Raw genomic sequence first — 24,299 nt, 5'->3', positions numbered from 1 at the left:
TGTCTAGATTTTAAGTCACTTTTCCCATAACATTGTACTCTTTGTGTTAAATATTTAAAACACAGAGATGAGACAGATGGAGCTGAGCTCCATGTGTCCGTGTAGACGTGTATGCACGAAATGGTGCAGTCATATGTTAACGTATGGAGTGACGCTAGATTAACATCCCCCACGGGTACAGGAGACTCTGGAGGAAGCTTTAGCAGTCCATTACTGGCTACACCATGTAGCACGTCAAAACCAGAAAGGCCCTCGATCCAAAAGGAGTAGGTTACCTTCCCGCAGTGAAGACAAAACAGAGCATCACATGGGGTTTGTGGTCTCTGTCAATGAGGAGTCTGCTTTAGCACTCCCCCTGTCACCTCTCCCTCCTTGGGTCATCGTCGGCGGTGCCCACCTCTGGAGAGGCAGGTGAGCCCAGCCGTCAGCACTCCGTTGTGTCCCCACTCGGCAACCTTAGTCGCCTGCGGCCAGCATAGCACGGCTCACGCGGTGAAGAAATACACACTTCCAGCTGGACGAATCCTGCCCGTTTGAACAGCGGGCTGGGACCCTGGCTGTTCTGTTTAGGCGGTGTTGGGTTCAGGAGCTCTACGAACCCATGGGCCAGGAACCCCTGGAAAGCTCTGTCGGGTGCCTCCTCAAGCTGTGACCTAGTGATCAGTCTAACCCTACTGACCGGTGGGTCTTTCACGGCTCTGTGTGGACGGATGGCTCGTCTAGCTGCTCACACGTAGAACAGGACCCACAGCCTCCCGTGAACAGGACGCTCGGGAACTGCCCCCTGTCTTCCTTGGGCTCAGAGTCTCCGACCTTCAGGAGAGGGTGGTGGGCAGCACCTGTTCTCCCCACAGGCCCCAGGGAGGCTGCCTGGCCACGGGAGTGGACGGCCAGGTGCCACGCTGGACGCCTGGCATCACTCAAACTCACGCAACCTGTGTCCTCACTGGTTTGATCACTGTTAGCCTGGGAAGAACCAAATGTCAGGACACACACGTCAAGCCAAGTTCCTCAGCATCTGATGCTATAGGTCCTTTAGAGATGCCGACGAAACCACAGACTGTCCCTGGACTTGTTCCTTTACCAAGAAACTTAAACACTAGGTTATGTTTTAAAATACATCAATTATTATTATGTCATTATGTATATCTTGATATACAATATTAATTTTTAATATGCAGTTTTAGGTATCCAGTAGAGATCAAATCTAGAGCCGGGCCTGAGGAAAACCAAGCTCACATATTGGATGTCCAGTGTGAGTGGAGAGAGATTATTTTTAACTTAATCTCAGGGCTCCCTCTTCATGTTACCCAGAAAAAGGAGCTAAAGGATCCGGTTTAAGAAAACCAGGCTTCCTGTCTCCAGGGAGAGGCCGCACTGCGCATGGCTGTGTAGGAAATCCATCCCCGGGTGTCCTGAATGGGGGCCTAACCGCAGGGGCAGGGAGCTACGCTCCCCTCGGCTCCCGCATCCCAGCAAGAACCTCGAAGTGAGGGCCATTCAGCCTTGGCTTCAGCCAGAGGGACCGCCATCCGGCACCCCAGCCCAGCCCCACGGCCGGGCGCAATGGAAGCCTGCTTCTGGACATCATACCCAAAAGGAGTGTCTGCGTCTTCCAGGCCCTTCCAAGCAGTGGCCCCTGTGCTCCTGCGGGAGGTCACCGAGGTCACAGCGGAAGGAGAAAGAAAGTGGAGCAGACTCACTGGCTTCCCTACACCCACCATAGACGCAACTCTGCTGCTCTCAGTCAGGGTTCATCAGTGGGCCGTGGCCTGGCCACACCGCCTGCCCAGGAGGGTGTGAGCGATGCGGGGACGGCCACATGGCATCGGCCAGCACGGACGACCACTGTGACCGTCACTTGTCCCCGCCAGGCCCCGCGCTCACACACGCCTCACTACGTCCACCATGGGCCACACACCCGATCCACACGACCCCTGATTCTTGCTGCCCACAGAGGAGCCAGGTCTCTCTACCCCGATGCTCCAGAGCTGAATGAGGAACTCAGTCTGCTGGGATTCAAGCGTGAGACACGCAGCAGATGGCCCTGTGTGGGTTTGGGATGCAGGGAGGGGACAAACACCAAGCCAAGGAGGTTCCAGAACCCAAGTAGTGAGAAGGGAGTGGCCTGGGGCCGCGGGACAGGGGGCAGGTGGGGACGGTCGGATCTCCCCTGCAGCCTAGCCCGCAGGAGACGTGCAGGTGGGGATGTGATAACGGGGATGGGGCTTCAGGGGCACCAGAGCCCGAGTGTGGGTGTGGACGGCCAGGGGACCCTCTCTGTGGCAGCCACCCCACACTGGCCCAAGAGGTGTGATCTGTGCTCTGTGGGCCCCGTGGTCTCAGGAGATGAAGAACCCATCTGCCACAGGAGCTCTGGGGAGGGTGGTGGGTCTGGAAGCCGTGGGTCGCCAGAAAGGTCCCCTTGGACCAGCACACACAGACACGAAACACGCAGACACATGCACAGACAAGAAACACGCAGGGCCGGGCGGACACGTGCGTGGAGGCCCTGCCCCGGGAGGGTGCACACTCGTGCTCCATGCAGACAAGGAGGCTCCAGGCCTCAAGAAGCACCGTGTAAAAACCCCTTCAGTCAGACGCGGGTCGTGCGAGGGAGGAAGACGAGCTGCGGAGGAAGCGGCGGCCTGGGGAGGGAGGGGCACAGAGGCTCCACCCTTAGCTTCCAGACCACGCCGGCCACAGCAGACCCCGCGTCCGGCCGCGCACAGAGACAGACCCACGGTTTGCACACCAAGCCGCTAGACCTACAGCATGGTTGGCAGGGACTCTGCACCCAGACCCGTCGCCTGGGGAAGCTGCTGTCTCCACATGGGGACGCATCTACCCACCCCTGCCTCAGCTGTCTCACCTGTGACAGCACAGGGCCCCTGATTCCCAGGTGCTGGAGGGATGCGGAGAAGCCTGTGTGACACCTTCCCATGTGGCTAGTGCCCATGGAGGAAGCTGTACCCGCACTGGGGTGTGTGGATGCACATCCCACTTCCGGGGTTCTCCAGAAAGACCGCGCAACGGGGGTGTGTGCACGGAGGGAGGGAGGGTGAGCTAAGGGGCTGGCTCCCCTGAAATCTGCAGGGCGGTCAGCAGCTGCTCCAGGGAGGCCATCAGCACAATCCCCTCCACGCCGGGCCTCAGACTCATCTCTGGGCATCTTCAACTGATCAGGTGAGGCCCACCCACGTACAGAGGATAATCTTTGTGACTTGGTCAGCTGATTTAAATGTGAGTCTCATCCTAAAGCACCTTCAAAGCGACATCCACAATAAAGTGTCATCAAGTCTCTTGGTGCTGTGGCCCAGCCAAGAGAACACGGAAAATCCACAGCACATGTGGGCAGCTCGCTAGGTCTGTCCTTCCGAGGGAAGGTGGACACGTGGCACTCATCGGACCCCATCTCCACCCATGTCAACTGTTAAAAAGCCTCCATGAGAGAGCGTCACGGTTATTTTATGGGTCCGCTCAGCCAGGCCCTGGTGCCCTGTTGTTAGGTCAACACTGGTCTGGATGTTGCTGCGAAGGGGTTTACGGATGTGATCGACACGTACACTCGGTTGACTTTGAGTAAAGCAGATGGCTGTCAGTGCTGTGGGGTCTCCTCCAATTGCCGAAGGCCTGGGGAGTAAAATCAGGTCTCCTGGGAGGAAGGAATTCTGCTGCTGATGTGTCACCCGGAGATCCTACTGAGCTTCCGTCTGGCCAGCCCCGTGGTCACGTGTGCCTATCCTCATGGTCATTCCTGCACCACGTGACCTGTTGGCCTGCTTCTCTGACTGATACGGTGGGTCAGCTGGCCGTCCAACAGTTCAGGCTTCCCAAACGCCACACAGCCCAAGCCCCTAGGAGAGGCCACGTGGAGACCCGGTGAAGGCGCAGCTGATGCCCTTCTTGCCCGGACGATGCTCAAAGCAGGTAAAACAGGCGCCACGCTGGCCACGCATGGCATCTCCCACACCGAGAGCCAGAAAGAACTGCCGCGAGCACACACCTGGACAGCGGGGCACGCTGCCCATCACCATCTCACCTTGAACAACACCTGCTTCCAAAGACCATGTTTCCAGTGTTGTTAGGATTTATGTTATTTTCCCAGCAAGGAGAGCGCTCTGAGGACGGTGCCCCTGCCACAGACAGAAGTGGCTCGGTGCGCAAGACTGGACAGCGTGCCGGCCCCGGGCCTGGCCTCCAGGCAGCATGGCCAGTATCCAGGCCACGCCGGGCCCTAAATTCATCGGTGTCTTCAACATCACCTCCTATTCCTATGGTAAAGGTAGAGAATGGACGTATCTATTCTCAAAGCAGTGTCGTTGAATTATGTGGTTTTCGTTCAGTGCATTTGTTCATTTGCTTTTAGCCCATCAGAGCAGGTGTGAGGAGGACCTGCTCCGGTCATTAGGACTGCCCGAACAAGCGCTCGGGGTCGGCCACCAGCACGGAGCACACTGACAGATGTGCTGCAGGGTTCCGTTTGCATGAGGGTCGGTGGCAGCCTGTGCTCCCCACACACCTCCAGTTATTCTGTGTTCAGACCCCGATTTCCACGGGAACAGAGGGGTTCCCTTGGGGAAGCTGCCTGCCATTCCACAGTTAGCATTCAGACACACGACCCGGGAGAATGATAACAGAATTCAAAATGGGGCGAAGGAACCTGAAAGCATGAGGGACCCTGCCCGCCGGGCCGGACGACGGCCGCGGTGCCGAGAAGTCGGGAGCATTCTATGACCGCCCCACACCTGCCCCTGGGAGACGTGCACTCCAGAGCATGCATGTGTGTGCATGCACACGCAGACCCCTGAGCGTACATGCACATGTGTGTATACACGTGTGTGCACATGCAGACCCATGGGTGCACGGCGCACACACATGTATACACGTGCAGAACCGTGTGTGCACAAGTGCATGTGTACACGCACAGCCTCACATACAAGCACATGCGTGCCCGGTGTCGTATGCACATGCAGATCCGTGTGTGCACGTGTGTGTACACACATGAAGACCTATGTGTGCACATGGGTGCACAGTGCACACGCATGTATACACGTGCAGATCCGTGTGTGCACAAGTGCATGTGTACACGCACAGCCTCATATACAAGCACATGCGTGCCCGGTGTCGTATGCACATGCAGATCCGTGTGTGCACGTGTGTGCACACACATGAAGACCTATGTGTGCACAGGCACACGTGTGTGCACAGAGACCCATGTGTGCACTGCGCATGTGCATGTATACACGTGCAGACCCATGTGTGCACATGCGCACATGTACACACAGGCTCACCTTCATGCAAACATGCATGTATACGCATGCACACTCACAGCCTTGCACAAACACGTGCACACATCCACAAGCATACACAGGCACGCACACATGACTGTGTGTGCGCTGCAAGAGCCATTCCGGTAAGACCTGCAAACCTCCTATGGGCTGTCCCGACCTGAGGAGCCTCCTGTTCTGGAAGAGACGGCCAAGGGGTCAGTCCTGTGAAGCGTGAGAGCATCAGTACCAGTTAGGACGTCTCACACCTCCTGGGACCCGGGCTGGGGCAGTGCACCTGAGGAGTGGCTGAGTCCAAAGACAAGGGCTCTTCCAGAGACTCAGAGGCGGGGGTGGTGGCCCTGTGCTGGGCGCCAGGGGACAGTGGGAATCACCCGGATGTGGCCTCATTCCTGCACAGGCTGCCCTGGGAGCTGTGAGTGAACACAGGTTTACTCCAGCATTTCTGCTCCTCGACTGCAACGTCTGCTGAGGAATTAAAGTGACTTCGAGGAGTGCCCAGAAGGAAAGGGGAGCTGTGGCCACATGAAGTAGAAGCCAGTGCAGGAGGAAAAGCTGGAGGGCTCTGCGAAGCCACGCAAGAGAGACAAGAGAGCCGCCCCACCCGCCTGTGCCGGGAAGGGAGAGCCGGCCAGGCATGCCCAGCGGAGGCCGTGGGGAGGCGCAGGGCCATGCAAGCCACGGCAGGGCCCCGGGGGCACCAAGAGCTGCCTCCTTGGCCATGGTGGTGCTGAGCATTTAGACGAAGACCCCAAACTCTTTCTGCAACTGCTGTCTACAGACCAGCTCCGTGGGGACCCAGGCACACAAGCAGAAGAAGATGCCCGAAACCAGATGGGTGACCAAGGGAAAACAGCGAGTCTGCCGACAAGGGAAATACAAAGTGTCCAGAGCAGGTGGAAACCAATCATATTAAAGACCCATTATTATTTACGATGTGTAAAGTCATAAAGCTTGTCTTTATTCCATTTGATAACTGTGGTGGTTGAATGATAGCCCCCGCCCCAAGTCTGTCTGAGTCCTAATCCCCCGAACCTACGACTATGTGAACCTACATGGCAGAGGGCATTAAGAGAAGGGTCTTGCAATCGGGAGGTGATGCTGGGTTCTCCAGCGGACCCAGGGTCATCACGAGGGTCCCCATAGAAACCAGGCAGGAGGGTCTGGTCAGAGAGGGCCGGGCACCAGTGGAAGCAGAGGTGGGGCTGTACTTGGAGGATGGAGGAGGGGCCACAAGCCAGAGAACGCAGGTACCTCCAGACACTGGAAAAGCAAGGACGCAGATTTCCCCCTAGAGCTTCTGGAAGGATGCAGCCTGCCGACACCTGAGACGGACTTTGGGTTTCTGAGCTCCGGAGCTGTTAGAATAAGTCTGTGCTGCATTAGCCCACTAAGTGTGTGATTATGTATGACATCAGATACCTTACTGATTTATTTCACCGAATAGTAAGAAAAAGAAAAATTTTTAAATCTGTAAGGACTTTCATGGGCCACATTTAACCTTAGATGCTAACCCGACTTCCTCCATAAGGTTTCATGTTTTTCAACTACAAATGCTCCTGTCATGAAGGTTTACAGAAACATGACTCACAGACTCAGGAAAGGGTCCATTCGTTGAGCATTTTTCAGTCTCAATGTTTCATCCGAGAGACAAACCTCTATTTTCACAAGGTCCCAGTTCTTTGCCACAAAAAGGAGATAGTATTGGTCCAACAAAGTTCAGCAGCATCGTGTGCCAAACTCCCAGAGGGACACAGTAGAGCGGTGTGGCTTGACTTACACCCCGTATGCGGCAAACTCAGGTTCCAAAACCACTGGGGAGTAAGACTTTCACGCACTTCCCCTGTCTTGGTCCACAGCATCTCGTCTTTTGCAAACGGGGAGGGGATTTAGGTCTGCGGCACGCTGTTCTCGCCAACATTTCCTCCTCGGCATGGCGCCCCAGGGCCAGGGAGGCAGCTGGAGTATGCGCGAGTCCTCGGGACCGTGCACACCCCAGCTTCCCTCTCCCAAGCCAGCCTAGATGTGGTCTCCGTGCGCACACATCCTGGAGGACAGGCCCAGGGCCGGGCTCTCAGCTACCAGGCCACGCCGTGTGTGGTACGTTTGCAAGGATTGCAAGGCTAGCTGTGATCGAAATGCCAATGTGTGCTCATTTGAGGTGGGACCCAGGAAAGGGCCAGGCTCGAGGGGGAAGCTGGTGAGTTCAGAGACGGGCATGTTAAGTTCAAGATGTCTGGTGTTATCTGAGCAGCGATATCCAGCGCTCTTGGAGACATCCAGACCTCAAGAGAGAGACCTGGGGCAGGAATTCGCATTTGGGAACCCCTGGCGTGTATTGTAGTTAAAACTACAGGAATGGGGGCGCCTGGGTGGCTCAGTTGGTTGAGCGACTGCCTTCAGCTCAGGTCATGATCCTGGAGTCCCGGGATCGAGTCCCGCATCGGGCTCCCTGCTCGGCGGGGAGCCTGCTTCTCCCTCTGACCCTCCCCCATCTCATGCTCTCTCTATCTCATTCTCTCTCGCAAATAAATAAATAAAATAAAATAAAAACTATAAAAAAAAAAAAAACAAAACTACAGGAATGGACGGGACAGCCCAGGAAGGGTGTGCAGTTCTGAGGGAAGGTGGCCAAGGACAGCATCTGGGGCGACAGCAGCGTTAGGACCCGTGAGAGGAGCATTTAGCCACAAAGAGGAGGGCCGGGAAGCCAAGAAAGGGGGGCTTCCAAAGACAGAAAGCCACCAAACACCACTGGCCCTGCTGGATTGGGCCGCGAGGGCTGCCTGTGGTGCAGCAGGATGCGCGGACCCAGGCTGCTCAACACGCAGGAGCCTCCACACCTGAGCTGCCTGCCTCCGCGGAGGTGATCGTGACCTCGACTCCACTCCGGTTAAAACAAGAGCGAATGAGCGATTGGCTATGTCTTCACAGTTCCGAGCTGCGGCAGAGAGCGCGAGCCCGCCTCCGTCTACAGCGGAGGAAACGCCGCAGGCCGCAGGCCGCAGGGGGGGAAATAAATCTGGCTGCGGTGGGAACGGTGTGGAGGGCCACGGGCGGAGTGCCTCGCGTTAGAACACGCCTCCTAGCGTGCGAGCCACGACGGCCGTCATGGGCCGCATTCAAAAACCACCTCCCGCGGATTCTCCCCCCGACAGCCCGACCTGGCGCAAGAGGGCACCCCCCGAGGGCTCCTGCCAAGAAGAAGAGTCCGGATCTCACCACGTTCGTGTAGATCCAGCTACCAGTTTATAGGAAGCGGAGAAGAGAGGAAAACATGTGAGGATCCAATCAGCGAAGTCCAGAGTGAGAGACTTCTTCAAGAAAAATAACCGAGTTTCTTCACTAGAAACATTGTTGACGGGGTGGGAAGCCGCCACAGACTGAGGGCCACGTGGCGCACGTGCTCAGTGTGGGTGTGCTCAGGACCCGACTCAGACGCAGTTATGATTAAGTGTTTCGGATGAGGAGTGATACTGTGGGCGCCTTAAAGAAAACTTGTTTGTCAGAGATATGAAATAAGTGGATGAAGTTATATGTTGGGATTGGTTTTAAAATATGTCCCTCAGAAACTTTGCGGGGGACACAGCAGAAGCATCGCTAATTCCGGAAGCTGGTGGCGAGGTTCACTACACTTAGTCTTTACTTCGAGGTGTGTTTGAAAAGCTTTAAGATAGTGGGTTCGGAAAGAAATGGGCCTACCCTTTGCCACTGCACCCGAGCCCCGTGTGACCTCAGTGTCCATGTGTTCCAAGCTCCTTCTCCACGTAGACGACCGTCCAGTTTCCCCAGAGCCCCCAGGGGCCCATACAGCGCCCGGGCCGCGGGACTCAGGGAAGGAAGGAAAGAAGGAAGAAAGGAAGGAAGGAAGGGAGGAAACCCGCCACACAGACAGTTGCCCCTTGGCACGGGCCCTTCCTCCCACACCCAACAGGCAGCCAGATGTGATGAAGGTCGAGGCCGCGGACGGGACTGTGCTGGAGCCTGGCGCCTGCGAGCCCGAGGACCCCGCTCACAGTGCCCGCTTACAGAAGGCTGAGCACCGTTTTGCGGGAGGTGTGCCAGGGAAAGAAAGTAGGAGGGAACGGGAGAGCCGGGACAAGAGAAGGAGGAACGAAGCTAAGGGCGGGAAGGTCAGGATGGAAACCGCGGCTCCATGCCAAATATGGTTTAATGAGTTCAGCTGTGCCATTTTATGCCGGAGATCAATAGGCAGAGTCTGAATGGCCATTGATGAGCAAAGGTAACAGCTGTCGAACGCGGTGCCCAAGCGAGCTGTGGGTTCGGGGGATTCATCCACTTGACGAAGTGACCACAGGCCTCATCAGGGGCGAGGGACAGGCTCCCCGCCAGGGTGCGTGGGGCAGAGCAGGAGCCCGCGGTGCCGTCCCGAGCACGGGTCCAAACACCAGCGCACCCAAGCGCCGACGCCGAGCAGACGAGCTCAGTTCTTGCGGCGCCGGGACGCCAGGGAGGGGCCGCCGAAGCGAGAGGCAAAGCCGTCTGCTCTGCAAAGACTGGGGCTCCGCGAGCCTCAGTTCGTCAAAGGAGGAACTCTCCAGGAAACCTGAGGACTATCCGTGACCTGCGAGGTGTGTATCTCCTCGGTTCATTCTTCAAGAAAACCCTTTTTTATTATTTTTATTTTTATTTTGAAGTTGGCGTGTGCACTCCGTGGATTCTGGGGTTGACACCACTGAGACGGTCCCTGCGTCCCTGCACTCCTCCTGGAGGGGGGCCTCCCTGGAGAACACCTGCCCTGGGGGCCATGACCACAGGGACCCCCCCAACAATGAGGAGGGGGCGCAGGACAGACCACCCTCGCCTCTGCTGACAAACACCCAGGGAGACGGGGTCACCACATGCCCCCAGCACACAGGATCCCACCAGAGCTGTGGCTCCTCCCGCCTCGGATTCCGCCACCCTGCCACAGTGCACTGCGTCCACATGTGGCAGGACGGTGGCTGCCACACTCGCGGGCTGGGAGCTGACCCGCCTGCTGGGGGCCCGCCCCGGTGTCCGGGGTTCCGAGAAAACGATCCGGAGCTCCTGCAGTGGGTACAGGGACGGGCCGTTCCAGATGAAATGGGAGAGGGGAAAGTGGATGGCGGAGACTTTCCGGAGAGATGAGGAAATAGGCCGCGTGCCACCGGCCGGTGACGGAGCGTGTCCCAAACGCCCTCGGGACTGGTCCTAACATGTCAGCACACAATGGTCAGGTCGTGTCAGACCAACACTGAAAACCCAGGGGCCAGCGTGAGAAAGCCAGCAGGGGACACCGAACATTCAGAAGCTGTCTCCACCTGCCGGTCGGCCTTGGTCGGTTCGGCCACACCCCCTCGGCCCACAGAGCGCCTTGGAAGGAAACCGGGCAGAGCCAACCCTGGGAGGGACGGGAACTGGAACCGGCGGAGTGTGGGTCTCTCTAGAGCCAGGACCTGGCGAGGCATCCTCCGTCCCCTTTCCTGCTGCCTCGTGGCTGTGATCTCAGCACCCGTCCCGTCTCTCGTGCTGGAAATGGATTTTCAATTGCCTTTCTCTCTGTCCTCACTCAGTCTGGGGCCCCTGCCGGTCCTGACAATGACGGGCCGCCGCACAGTGTTTCAGAACAGGACCGAGGTTTCCGGAGCGTAGCTGAGGGGCCTCCTTCTGAGACGCGTGAGGAGCGTGCCTGCTGCAGCACCTCTTCCCCCCCCTTCCTGGGAGGGAGACACGGGAACCCCCAGCCGCTTCCCTTGTCTGACCTGCTCTCCTCCGTGGCCGGCTCGCCGCTCTGCCCTTGCCTCCCTCAGCTTCTCTGGTGGGATTTGTCTCTGCGTTCCCTGCAGTGGAGTGGGCCGCACTTCCCTCTGTGGGCTCCTAGGTGAGTATTTGCAGCCCCTAAAGGCTCAAGGTGCAGACCGGTTCTTCTCGTTGGCTACGTGAACCCCAGCACGGGCCTTCTCTGAGTTACAGGTAACACTGGGAGGTCAGGATAAAGTTGGAGAACCTCCTGCTTCTCCCCAAACGGGGTGTCTGCCCGACGCCAGCGACACACCCCCATCCTGAAGCCAGTGGGCGACCCACCGAGTGCCAGCGAGGGGTAGCAGGTCCTTCCTACGGTCCTTTCTACTTCCAGGTCACAAGCCTTCTACAGTGGGAGTCAGCAGCCCAAGTTCCTACAGACATCGCGACAGGCGAGAGAAAAACAAGTTCGGCACCAACACCAGAGACAGATTCACTACGCTCCTCATGCACATGTCTGGGCTGGGTGTGCACAGAGGTGTGCACTCACCGGACGCCTGACATTCAGGCGCCGCCCCCAAGAGTAGATGCTCTAGAGCCAGAGAAGGAGAAAACGTGGTGCAAGCCTATCTGGTTTCCTGTGGCTTCCAGGCCAGCTCATTAAGCAGGACTCAAGGCGCAGCTGAGCAAACCGTGAGCGGCCCTGAGCCCAGCGTGAGCCCCGTCCTGTCTCCTCCGTTTGCTCCAACACCTTGCTCAAATCTGACTCAACACATATCACTCCCCTCCTGCTTTATTTCTCTCTGAATTCGTCCATGCTTTTTCATTCAAATTCTGTCTGTTGAGCCCATCTCCTGTGTTATGCACGCACTGGGTGAGGGGCGCTACCTCAGCTGAGCAGGGGGTGGTGTGGAGAGCCAGCCGTTGGACAAAGACGCGTTTACGTGCGTTGGCTGGTCAGAGCAATGATCCCACCCAAAGTTCTACTCTGCCCTGGAGGGTGGAACCAGGGAAGACGTGTGGGACAACAGAGTAAGTTTCTCTTTACACAATCCTTATGGAACTCTCTGAACACCCCTAATGTCATCATAAACACCTGTCATCTTCTGTTACCATGAATTCTTTTTTTTTTTTTAAGATTTTATTTATTTATTTGACAGAGAGAGAGATAGCAAGAGCAGGAACACAAGCAGGGGGAGTGGGAGAGGGAGAGCAGGCTTCCCGCCGAGCAGGGAGCCTGATGTGGGGCTCGGTCCCAGGACCCTGGGACCATGACCTGAGCCGAAGGCAGATGCTCAACGACTGAGCCACCCAGGCGCCCCTGTTTTATTTTTATTTATTTATTTTTTTAAGATTTTATTTATTTATTTGACAGAGACAGAGATAGCGAGAGCAGGAACACAAACAGCGCGAGTGGGAGAGGGAGAGCAGGCTTCCCGCCGAGCAGGGAGCCCGACGTGGGACTCGATCCCAGGACCCCGGGATCACGACCTGAGCCGAAGGCAGACGCTCAACGACTGAGCCCCCCAGGCGCCCCTGTTACCACGAGTTCTTAAATCTATGTCATTCCCAGATCACACACTATTTCTATACCATACTGTTTGGACCCACTTCCTGATGTCAGTGTTACTTCCTTGTGGTTTTATCGCTTACTAGTTACTCATTCATTCCAAACAGGTTTTCACGGGTACCTACGACATCCAGATATGTGCTAGCCGTCCTCGAGCACGCCATCCTCGAGCACACACCTGAGACCGACCTGCGGGTCCTGGAGCCTTGCTATCCCGAGAGTGTCCGTCACGGGCATCACTGGGGAACTCTGGGGCCTCGCTCCAGACACACTGAAGCCATGTTCATTTCAACAGGATTCCCAGGTGGCTCGTTGCCCACCGAAGTTTGAGGAATGCTGCCCTGGGGAAGAGATGATCTGTCAGCCATGCCTTCTGTAAAACTAGCAGGGACAAGTCAGTGACCTTTACTGGAATCTCATGAGGAGATTGTGACTATGGAGACTGACCGCCCCATTAAGGGATGAGAAAAGCCGGGGCTTTCTGGGTAGAGTGGTTTGCTCCAGTCCACCCAGCTAGTAAGTAGCACAACGCGGGGCCAAGCCCGGGCTTGTCCGAACCCGACTCACGTCATGAGGTGCCGTCTGGCGATCACGTCATAGCAGGTGTTGCCATAGTTTATAGGACGCTCTGTCAGCCTGGCTACATACCCCCTTTCCTAATTCCTGCACCTGTCTGGCTCGTTGGGGCCACTAGAAAGCTATCTCTGAGGCACTGTCTTCCCTTTCAGTCCTGACCATCTGACCTCTGTCCACCCATTTCCTCCCAGATCTCTCTGGCCCCCAACAACTATGGGGCCACAGCAATGGGTACGATTTCATGTCCTCAGCAAAGCCACCCTCCAAAAGGTGAGGCTCAGGAAGGCCAAAGAACCAGAGAAAGGGAGGAGAGGTTTCAAATAGGCCTTCAACTTCTGTAGAAAATCAGACACTCCCTGAGTCCTTTAAATGACCTTGCCGGGGCCAGTCTGAGAGCTCCCATTCCCCTCTGAGCTGATCGAACACGGGGTAAACATTTTCAGCTCTCCACCTACTAGAGAAAGAAAGGAATGGTCGGCAAAGTGAAAGCGGGACCTAAATAGGCAGAACTGGTATTCAGGAAGGGGGTGACCGAAAGAGAGACACGGCTCGTCCCTTGAGTGGCCCTTGATGGCCAAGCTCGAGCAGGGCAGGGGCCCCCTGCTTGGGGCGCACGTGCAGCTCCAGAGCGTGGCCACACCACCAGCCAGACAAGGGTATTCATTCAAGGGAAAAAGGAACTTGCCACGCCTTCGGGGGATCCGACAGTGACTGCCCCCTGGAAGCCCGCTGCCTTGGGGGAGTGAGCGTCTGTCTGCAGGCACAGCTGGTCTCTCGAGGGCTCACATCTGCCGCAGTGTCTTCCTGACTCTGCACAAAGGAAGAGCCGTACAGGGAGTCAGTCCTAAGTGACGGTGAACATGCCATGGGGACTAGCTCCCCACTTCAGCCACTCAGCTGCAGGAAACCCATTAATACGTGAGGTTTTGTGGGGCACAAGCAAGAGTTTATTGGCACTGCCTATGGGTTTTTAAACACATGTGCAAATATTTTCTATAAAACTTGTTTTTATGTGCATATTAAAATTTTCTCCCTGTGCTTTGTCTCCAATAAGGTCCAAAAACTCGTATCTGCATAACATGATATTTATTTAACTTATATACGGTTCCAATACTTATATATGGTACCATAAAACACATGATTCCGTATACATGCGTCTTCTCTTTCCTCTATTGCTGTTTTTTTGTGGATGACTTCATAGTAGCAAATACAGATGCCATTTTAATCCTGCTTGATATCATCTTCAAAGGGTAAAATTGTCATTCCTCCTGGTGGAAAGCATCAGCTGAAACTGAAAACCAAACCACAAAACATTTCACTTTTCACAACACTGGGTTTTCCCTGCTGCAGCTGCGGTTGGCTTGCGCAGTCGTGGTCGTGCATGGGGAGGGAGCAGAGGATGGGATGATGCATGTGGGGGCCCCAGTCAGAATTCCTCCCATCTACGCTTCCCTCCAAATTTTAAATAATTAGGCTTTTTTTTTTTTAAGATTTTATTTATTTATTTGAGAGAGAGAGAGAATGAGAGACAGAGAGCATGAGAGGGAGGAGGGTCACAGGGAGAAGCAGACTCCCTGCCGAGCAGGGAGCCCGATGCGGGACTCGATCCCGGGACTCCAGGATCATGACCTGAGCCGAAGGCAGTCGCTCAACCAACTGAGCCACCCAGGCACCCCAAATAATTAGACTTTTTAAGAACTGAACACCCACTGAGCAAAATGAGAGACAACTGAAATAGTATATATTGATTGAGAGCTCTTCTCAGAGGGAAAAAAAATCGTTATATTTGCATGTCCCCATGATGGAGTCACACAAACTCAAACCTCTCATTAACATACTGAGTCATGACGATACTAACGGTGAAAAGCATTGCTTTGGTCTCATGATCATTCAGCCGGAATTAAAACTTTTGCTAAATGATGTCAGCTCTCCATCCAGAAATTGAAATCACATATAACAGGCTCAAGGACACAATTTCTGTTTCAAGAGCTATTGATTGCCTGCTGCAGGTGGGGCAATTCGCTGGGCTAAAAGCTAGACTTTGTCCACATCAGTCTTCCCGACTTGCAAGAAATGTTCTCAGAAGTCGGAAACTAGGTAGTCATTACTGTTAACTTATAGTTACTGAAATAATCACTTTATTGGGTATAAATTATATAAAGAGGCCAACCACACGCTCCACATATCTTCAGAGAAGATAACCTGGTTGGGCCACTCTCCATTCCATGGACAAACGGCCCAATCACATGCAACCCACACCAAAATGGCACCCTAGTTGGGATACTCCCATTTCCCAGGAAGGAGGTGGGGAGATCCCAGATGCCTCGCATTCCTGGTTTGCTCAAAGAGTGGGCTATGGAAGCTTCAAAATGGCCCTTGGCATTTGCACACGGACCACGCGCCCTTTCTCTTCCCCAGAGGTGCAAACACCGCTGTGGGCGCGGCACCCTCTGGTGGGCGGTGGGAGTGGGGGAGCTGCAATTGCAACGTGGCGCTTGAAGAGAGGAAGGGTCCAGTACAAAAAGTCCCAGGGTCTGGGCAGGACTTGGGCCTCAGATCTCCACTCGCAGGGCTGGACTGAACTCCTCGCTCTGGGGCCACGGGGCCTTTCTGTCAACAGAGCAAACCCCCAGTTAGGTTCGGGTGCTGCTTCTTGGTGTTCTTTACTGGCCACATAAAAGGGAACAACTTGCATGGCGTGAGTAGGTTGATTGTTTAAAAAAGAGATCCTGCAGCAAAATGAAATATCCCCAGATGATTCAGGGGCTGACTCCAGGCTTGGTGCACAATACAGTTATTGCGGTATGGGGCGCCTGGGTGGCTCAGTCAGTTAGATGCCCGCCTTCGGCTCAGGTCACGATCCGATCGAGCTCCACATCGGGCCTCTGCTCAGCGGGGAGCCTGCTTCTCCCTCTCCCTCTGCCTGCCATTCCCCCGCTCACACGCGCTCTCTCTCTCTGTCTCTCTGACAAATAAGTAAATAAAATCTTTAAAAAACACAGTTACTGCGGTGTGACTTTTTGGCAGCTAACCAACCAGGGGGCCGTGAGCTGTATCAAGACTGCCAGGCTCAGACGGCATTACCTGTCCCACACCAAAGAACAGGTGTCCTGGCTCAGGCGAGGACACAGCCCCCAGGGGTCTCGTGCGAACAGTATACCCCACAAGGTGGCCAGGCTATGGTTGCTCCTAGGCCACCATGCTCATTTATCATTTCCTGCACTCGGGGGACCAGGGCTCTGGACAGAGCGTGAGGGGCAGGGGCCTACGTCTTGGCTGGCTTCTCATACGGCCACATTTACCACAAGCAGGAAACGTTCCCAAGCCGATGCCTGCAGTCAGGGGAGGGGTCCTGGGATTGCTTCCGCTGACGCGGGTCAGTCCATGAGGATGGGCACGTTCCCAGAAGGGAGTCCTCATGGGTTAGGAGGGGAGGGCAGGAATGTGTGCTGGGTGGGAAGCCAGAAGCCATGCATGGTGAGCAGCGTCGCTTGGTCCAAAAAGAATAGGGTAAAATATGTGGGCAAAATTAGTGGCAGGTGTATTTTTAAGGAGACTGTTACGTGTTCCGCAGCTCCAAAGTCATGCCCGACTACAACACAGATCCTTAGACCCCTGATATTCCGGTCATGGGACAAACAATATTTCAAAAGGAGGGAGGGCAGGGGCTCCTGAGCTGAACGGATCCTACCTGATTCTTGCACTTGGCACTGAGACTACCGCATGGTGCTGGTAAACTTCAGAGAGCTGGCCGTCACGCCAGAATGACCAGGTGCCAGTGGATGGCAGGAGACCAGCAAACGTTGGGATGGTAAGACAGGCTGAATGCCTTTCGTCGAGGACCAGGAAGTCACCCAGGGACCTTGGTGTGTGTGACACAGGGGCTGCACCCGACGGGGAAAAGCAGAGTCCGATCAGCCCTGGCCAAGACGCGGGCGTCCAAGAGAAGTAGCTCATGCACCCAGAGGAGAGAAGGAAAGATGCACAAAACAGCAAGGAGGCAAAGAAGACTATGTTTTGCAGATGACGTGATGAGACTGGTGTGAAGCCCTGTCGTAACAGAAAATGCAGGAGAGGCGCTCCCGTGAATTAACACGTGCAGACCCTCCGACAGGCGTGAGGTGGGCTCCAGGGCCAGCCAGAGGAGCGGCTGGGTGGGGCAGGGAGAGGGCCGTGGGCCCGTGAGACAGTAAGGCCCAGGCTGTACCCTGATGTGGAGGGGAAGCTCCGCTGGGCCGAGCCAGGAGGGCCCGACGGGGTAACTTACCGTGGCTGGGGAGGGTGAGCGCCCCGGTTTCCCTGGCCCCGGGCCTGTAGGGAGCTCATGCCACTCCAGCAACCTTGGGTCATTAAACCCATTGTAAAGCCTGCACGCTCCCTCTCGGGCACAAAGCCAGCTTCCGAGCCCCTCCGCTCCTTCTCTGCTCGCTCCCTTCCTGCCACGTGACCCCTGCCCAGTGCTTATCTTCCCGTCCCTGCCCATACCTGTCACGGCCTCAGCATCTGCAGATGTCTGGCCGCCACACCTGTCTCTCTGTGCTCCCCTTCCATTTCAGCGGATTTGGACACTAAGTGCCCTGCCCAGGCTCCCCCCACCCCAGGCCCCCACTGACCTTTCCAGGGAAGAGCGGTCCCTTCGGTGGGAGGTGTTAACTGCTCCCCTGCCCACAGATTCCACGAGGTTCCCTGCTTGGGTTCTGGGGCCTGCCCACACGGCAGCAACCCCACCGGGGCCATTCTGTCAGCCCGGCATTTAATTAACTAATTACAACCTGCTCACAGGAGTACACAGAACATGGTGTTCAGAGTGCAATTTTTTCCTTCCAATTCATTTATTATGAGCCTGGAATACATCTGATAGGCTCTCTCCGAGGGGATGGAGTGGTAATTGGTCCCTCCATCTGGCAGGGAGGCTCTGCACCCCGTCAGTCCTGCATGCTGCGTCTGAGGCGCACAAGAGGGAAGGCAGTGGGGGCCGAAGGGCCCAGGTGGAACCCGGGGGCATCTGGGACGTGACTGGCACTCCGTCTCCGTGAGCTGCCATGGGGGACCCACCCAGGCTGCGACTGCAGGGCGGGGGAAAATGTCCTCCTGCGGGCAGACAAGCCTCGCGGTGACTGTGTCTCCGGCCCACAAGCAAGCCTGCACCCAGCGTTCGCACAGGCGGGCGAGTGAGCAATGGAGATGGTCACACCCGCGGCCTGGCCCTAGACCCAGGCTGGTTTTCTAATCATCTCGTAGGAAACAAAAACTGCCGTGGGTCATTGGTTCCAGAGCCCAGAGACGCTGGCCTGGAAAGCTCCTGGGTCTTGCCCGGGCCCCCAGCCGCACCCCTCCTCCTGGGTGGGGCAGAAACCTCAGGAAGCTGCAAGGCCACCCTGCCTGTCTGGGCCCTGGGCTTCGAGAGACTGACCCTGCGAGTCTGCCCCGGGCGGGGGCCCTGCGTTTCTCATCACAGCTGAGTGGTGCCAAGGAGGGGGCTCAAGGCCCAGACCTGGAGAAGCTGAGCCGACAAGAGGCCATGTCAGCATCCCCTTGCTGCTGGGACAAGTAACAGCCACTCAGTGGCTGAAAACAAAGCAAATAGCGTGTCTTTGTTCTGCAGCCGCAAGTCGTAACTGGGCCTCGCTAGGCTCACACCTGGTGCCGGCAGCTCCGGGCTCCAGAACCGTGGGACACGGTGTTTCTTCTCCAGCTTCTGGACGCTGCCCTGGGGCTTGGCTCGGGCCCCTTCTCCATCTCCAAAGCCAGAGCCAAGCCTTCCTCACGTCCCACCCCCCGGAGGCCCAGCCCCACATCTACATTTGAGGACCCTGGTGACGGCCTTGCACCCGCCCAGATAGTCCAGGATAATCTCCCTATTTTAAGGCCAGCTGATTGACAACATTAACTCCATCAGCTTTCCACTGTCGTGCAAATTAACCTAACCACAGGATCTGGGGATTAATACGTGAACACCTCTAGGGGGACACTTACTCTTTCATCACACACCCTACGGAAATTTTAAGGTGAAAGTTTTTAAAATTGCAAAGAAAAAACTCTATCAGGGGCTGGCAAGAACGACCACATTTCCCTATATGGCTGGTCCGAGAAATCTGTGCCTTGCACGCAGTGCGTGCTCCATACACATTCATTGTGCCAGAAAACAGAATTCGCCAATGAAACCACCTGCTCATGTTTTGGAGGATTTCTGGCTACAAAATCAGTTTCCTCAATAGAAGGACTATTCAGTTTCTCTATTTCTTCTTGAGTGTGTTTGAACAGTTCGTGGCTTTTTAGGAATCGGTCGGTCCCATTTACATGGTCGGATGCACGTGTGCGGCTGTTCACGGGGGCTCCTCGCTGTCATCTGAATGTCCGTGGGTCTGTAAGCACACACCCTCCTCTGTTCCTGATATTATAATTCGTCTTTTCTCTTTTTTCTTTGTCATTCTGGCTACAGGTTTACTGATTTTGTTAATATTTTCAAAAAATCTGTTTTGAATTTATTCATTTTCTCTATTGTTTTCCTGTGTCCAATTTTCATACCGTTCAAAATATTTTCTAATTTCCTTGCAATGGCTTCTTTGCCCTATGGATTATCTAAGTGTGTCATTTCATTTTCAAGTAGTTAGAGCTTCTCTGACTATCTTTCTGTTACTAATTTTCACTTCAATTTTTTATGGTCAAAAAGCATCTTCTGTATGCTTTCAGCTCTTCTAAATTTATCACAGTTTTTTATAACCCCAGATGGTTTATTTGGTGGATATTTCATGTACACCTGAGAACAATATACATCCATTCCACTATTGTTTAGTACAGCTGCACCTGGTGATGCTGCTCTGCTCTTCCTGGTCTTCATCTTCTCTCTGCTGGTTCTACCGATTACTGATAAAGGAGTGTTGAAATCTCCATCTATAATCATTGATTCCTCATTGCCTTTTCTAAGACTTATCAGGTTGTATTTCATGTATCTCATGTACTTAAGTGTGTACTCATTTAGGATCTTAAACTGGTAAATTGACCATTTATCATTATGTCCTCTCCTTCAGCGATGGTTTCCTTGCTCTGAAGTCTGCTTGTCTGATATCAATGTAGCCCACTGCAGCTTTCCTTTTGTTGATGTTTGTATGGTACATCATTATGTTTAAAGGAGGCTTCCTCTAGGCAAGAGAGCTGGGTCTTTTTTTAAAAATCCAATCTGATAATCCATCTTTTTAAATTAATATATTTAAGCTATTTATATTTATTTTAATTACTAATATGTTTGGATATGTTTACTATTTTATTATTTGTTTTGTTTGCCCCTATATTTTTCATTGCTGTATTTCCCCCCATTAGAATATTGTTTCCTATTCCATGTTAATTTTTCTGCTGGAGTCTGGTCTATGCCACTTTGTAGAGTTGTGTGACTATGTAGTTGCTGGAGTTAATAAATCAATTTACAAGTTTAACTTTTCACTGTCTACCTAGAGTAGAGGCTCTTTTGCAGAACAAAAAGCCTGGACTCAGGGGGTAACATGCTCAGGGTCCATGCTTAGGGGGTCCATGCTCAAACAGACCATGCTTATGGAGAGGGACCATGTTGGGGGATCCGCGCTCAGAGGGTGTTCATGCTCAGGGGAACTATGTTCAGGGTGGATCCATGATCATGTGGGTCCATGCTGAGGGGGTCCATGCTCAAGGGGACGATGCTCATGGGCAAGGAGGAACCATGCTCAGGGGATCCATGCTCAGAGTCTGTTCATGCCCATGGGGTCCATGCTCATGGGGATCTATGCTAAGGGGGTTCATGCTCATGGGGGGACCATGCTTAAGGGGAGAACCATGCTGGGGGTATTCATACTCAGGCGGACCACGCTTAGAGGAACTATGCTCAGGGGGCTGTACTCAGGGTGAGAAAAACTGACGTGCACAAATCCCAGCATTTACGGAATCTTGCCCCAGGACTTAGGAGACCCTGGAAACGTCTAGATTTTGCATAGTCATGTTTGGTTTCACCAGTGGGATCAAGATTAGGACCTGGGACGCACCCTGTGACCTCCTGCCATTTCTACCAAATGTGTTTAAATTCCAGGGATCTCACAAGAAAACCCATGGAACATAAGAGAAAATACTGACTTTCTTTATGTGTATTTACTTTGTATCTTGTCCCATGTAAAATTCTACATTTTTCTATATAATGTAGGTATGTTAGAACAGTTGTTTATGGATACCACTTATAAATAAATAGGCATAGCTTAGCAGTGCTCAGTCAGAGTACTAATGGTGGGTGGGCAATCAAAGAGGTGGGAGTCCATGCAATGTCTCTGAGGAAATCCCAGAGGTCACTACATTTGGGAGTTGGCTAAAGTCCCTAAGAATTTCCTTGGCAAACATCAAAGATGCATGGCTAATAAATAGATATGTCCCTTTAAAAAAAACACAAAACAGAACAATATACAGCACAGATGCCCACAGACACACAGGTAGTAGAGATCAGGGCAGCCTCACCGGGACAGAAGGGGGTTTCCCTACAGCTGGAAAGGACAGTGTCCTGGGTGGAGCCAGTCAGGGGAACAAGGGCACAGGGGTCCTGGCATCCTCAGGCCGGCTGGTGGCCCTCAGGGCTGGAGTCCAGATGCCTGGGGTGGACGATGAGTCCCTGGGACTTCATAGCCTTGAGCGAAGCAGCCGGAGGCCACTTGAGTGGTTTGGGGGAGGGGCCGGGCAGGGGGCATCAGGGGGCCGATTATTCTTGTTTTAACAGGCCATCCCCCTGGAAGGCGCCGTCCCGGCGGAGGGGACCACCTGGCAGTTCTGAAACCAATGCCCAGTGAGTACACCAGGCATGCGCTCAGACAGCAGCTTGGCAGGTGTATCAGAAGATCAACAGCATAGAACGATGAAGAAGTTGGCTTTGGACAAACTGACCCAGCATTTTGCAATCAGAAGACCGACCCAGGAGGATTTTTTTTAAATTTTGTCACAGTTAAAAGTGTGTCTTGCTCCAAAAAACAGTTTGTGTTTGAATTACATGAGGGAGAGAGCCCTGAGTGCTCACACGGGCCCTGCACAGGAGGACACGAGGCCAGGTCAGTGCCCGTCACCCCGTGCCTCCCAGACACCAGGCCCTTCAGGACAGCCACTCTTCCCGCCCCCTGTGATTCTCAACTCTCTCCCTGCGAGCTGCTCCCTCAGGCACCTTCCGGGGCGCTGCCCACCCCCACCCCCCTGCCTCAGGCATCTGGCCAGTTCCCACGGGAGGGGGGAGGGCTTGGGCGAGTGGGCCAGCTCGCCCCACTGCCTGCCGCCCCCTCTCACGGCGGGCCAGCCACCCGCCACCGTCAGCCTCCCCCCACTGTCAGCCTCCCCTTCCACTGTGCTCACAGCTCTGAAACGGGCTGAGGTTGTGGTTGATTGTGAGGCCGGGGTAGCGGGGCCCTTTGCCACCTTGTCCCCAGACTTACTCTGAGAGTCACAACAGTGCCTGGTGCACAGTGAGTATGAAAACATAGTGCTTACTTCGTGAAGAAGACAGGGGGAGGCAGGTAAGGCCCAGCTGCGGATTTGGACCAATGACCCTAATCTGGGCTGCAGATGTGTCTCATGTGGTCTCTGTTTCTCTGGAAAGAAGTGTATGTTAACATCAGGAGATTTCACACTGGAACCAGATTTCCAGATCCTCGTGCAAACCCTGCTGGCGGCCTGGCCTGCTCCCTGGGTGGCCCTCTCCTGCCCACGGTCTCCTGCCCACGGTCCCCGCCCACAGCTCGTGTGCAGAGGCCACATGAAGCCCCAGGAAACTCACAGAGGCTGCTCCCCCTTCTTTCCTAAGGACGAAGCCCCTGAGGAGACATTCGGTGGGGAGGAAAGTCCTGGACGCTGTCGCGGGAGCTGCGTGGGGGCAGGGAGCAGAAGTGCACTGGGGTCCAGGGCAAATCCAGGCGGCCGAGCAGGGGCTGGACTCAGAGTCGCCACAGGGATGCGGCCTGATGGGGGTGGGCCCTCTTCTCCTCAGCCGAGAACTCGGGACCAGGGCGGCCGTGTCTTCTGCGGGCCTCACGCAGCTGTGAGAAGCCAAACCTCCCCACAGAACTGAGAAGCAGGCCCAACGGGCCACACTCCTGCCCATCAGCAGGCTGTAACCACGGCCTCACGGGACAGTCATGGGTGACATTTTTAATGGACCACCAATGCCACAGCCTCAGATGAGGTCAGGTCATTTATTTCTTTTCCATTTTGTTAATTTAAATTCAATTAATTGACATATAGTGTATTACTAGTGATTCATCAGTTGCATAGAACACCCCGTGCTCACCACAACACATGCCCTCCTTCATGCCCATCCCCCAGTTACCCCATCCCCACCCTCCCCCACCCCAGCAACCCTCAGTGCATTTCCCAAAGTCAAGAGTCTCTTATGTTTTGTCTCCCTCTCTGATTCTGTCCCAGTTTTCCCTCCCTTCCCCTGTGATCCTCTGCCCTATTTCTTATGTTCCACATATGAATGAAACTATATGATAATTGACTTTCTTTGCTTGACTTATTTCACTCGGCATAAACCCCTCCAGTACCATCCATGTCAATGCAAATGGTGGGTATTCATCCTTTCTGATGGCTGAGTAATCTTTCATTGTATATATGGACCACATCTTCTCTATCCATTCCTCTGTTGAAGGGCATCTGGGCTCCTTCCACAATTTGGCTATTGCGGACATTGCTGCTATGAACATTGGGTGCAGGTGCTCCTTCTTTTCACTACATCTGTTATCTTTGGGGTAAATACCCAGTAGTGCAATTGCTGGATCATAGGGTAGCTCTATTTTTAACTTTTTGAGGGACCTCCATACTGCTTTCCAGAGTGGCTGCACCAGCTTGCATTCCCACCAACAGTGTAGGAGGGTTCCCCTTTCTCCGCATCCCCGCCAACATCTGTCGTTTCCTGACTTGTTAATTTTAACCATTCTGACTGGTGTGAGGTGGTATCTCATTGAGGTTTTGATTTGGATTTCCCTGATGCCGAGCGATATTGAGCACTTTTTCATGTGTCTGTTGGCCATTTGGATGTCTTCTTTGGAAAAATGTCCGTTCATGTCTTCTGCTCATTTCTTGATTGGAATATCTGTTCTTTGGGTGTTGAGTTTGATGAGTTCTTTATAGATTTTGGATCTAGCCCT

This window comes from Mirounga leonina, unplaced genomic scaffold, assembly GCF_011800145.1.
Source record: "Mirounga leonina isolate KUSES-001 unplaced genomic scaffold, KU_Mleo_1.0 Mir_54, whole genome shotgun sequence".
Taxonomy (NCBI): Eukaryota; Metazoa; Chordata; class Mammalia; order Carnivora; family Phocidae; genus Mirounga; species Mirounga leonina.
This window is presented reverse-complemented; position numbering follows the sequence as displayed.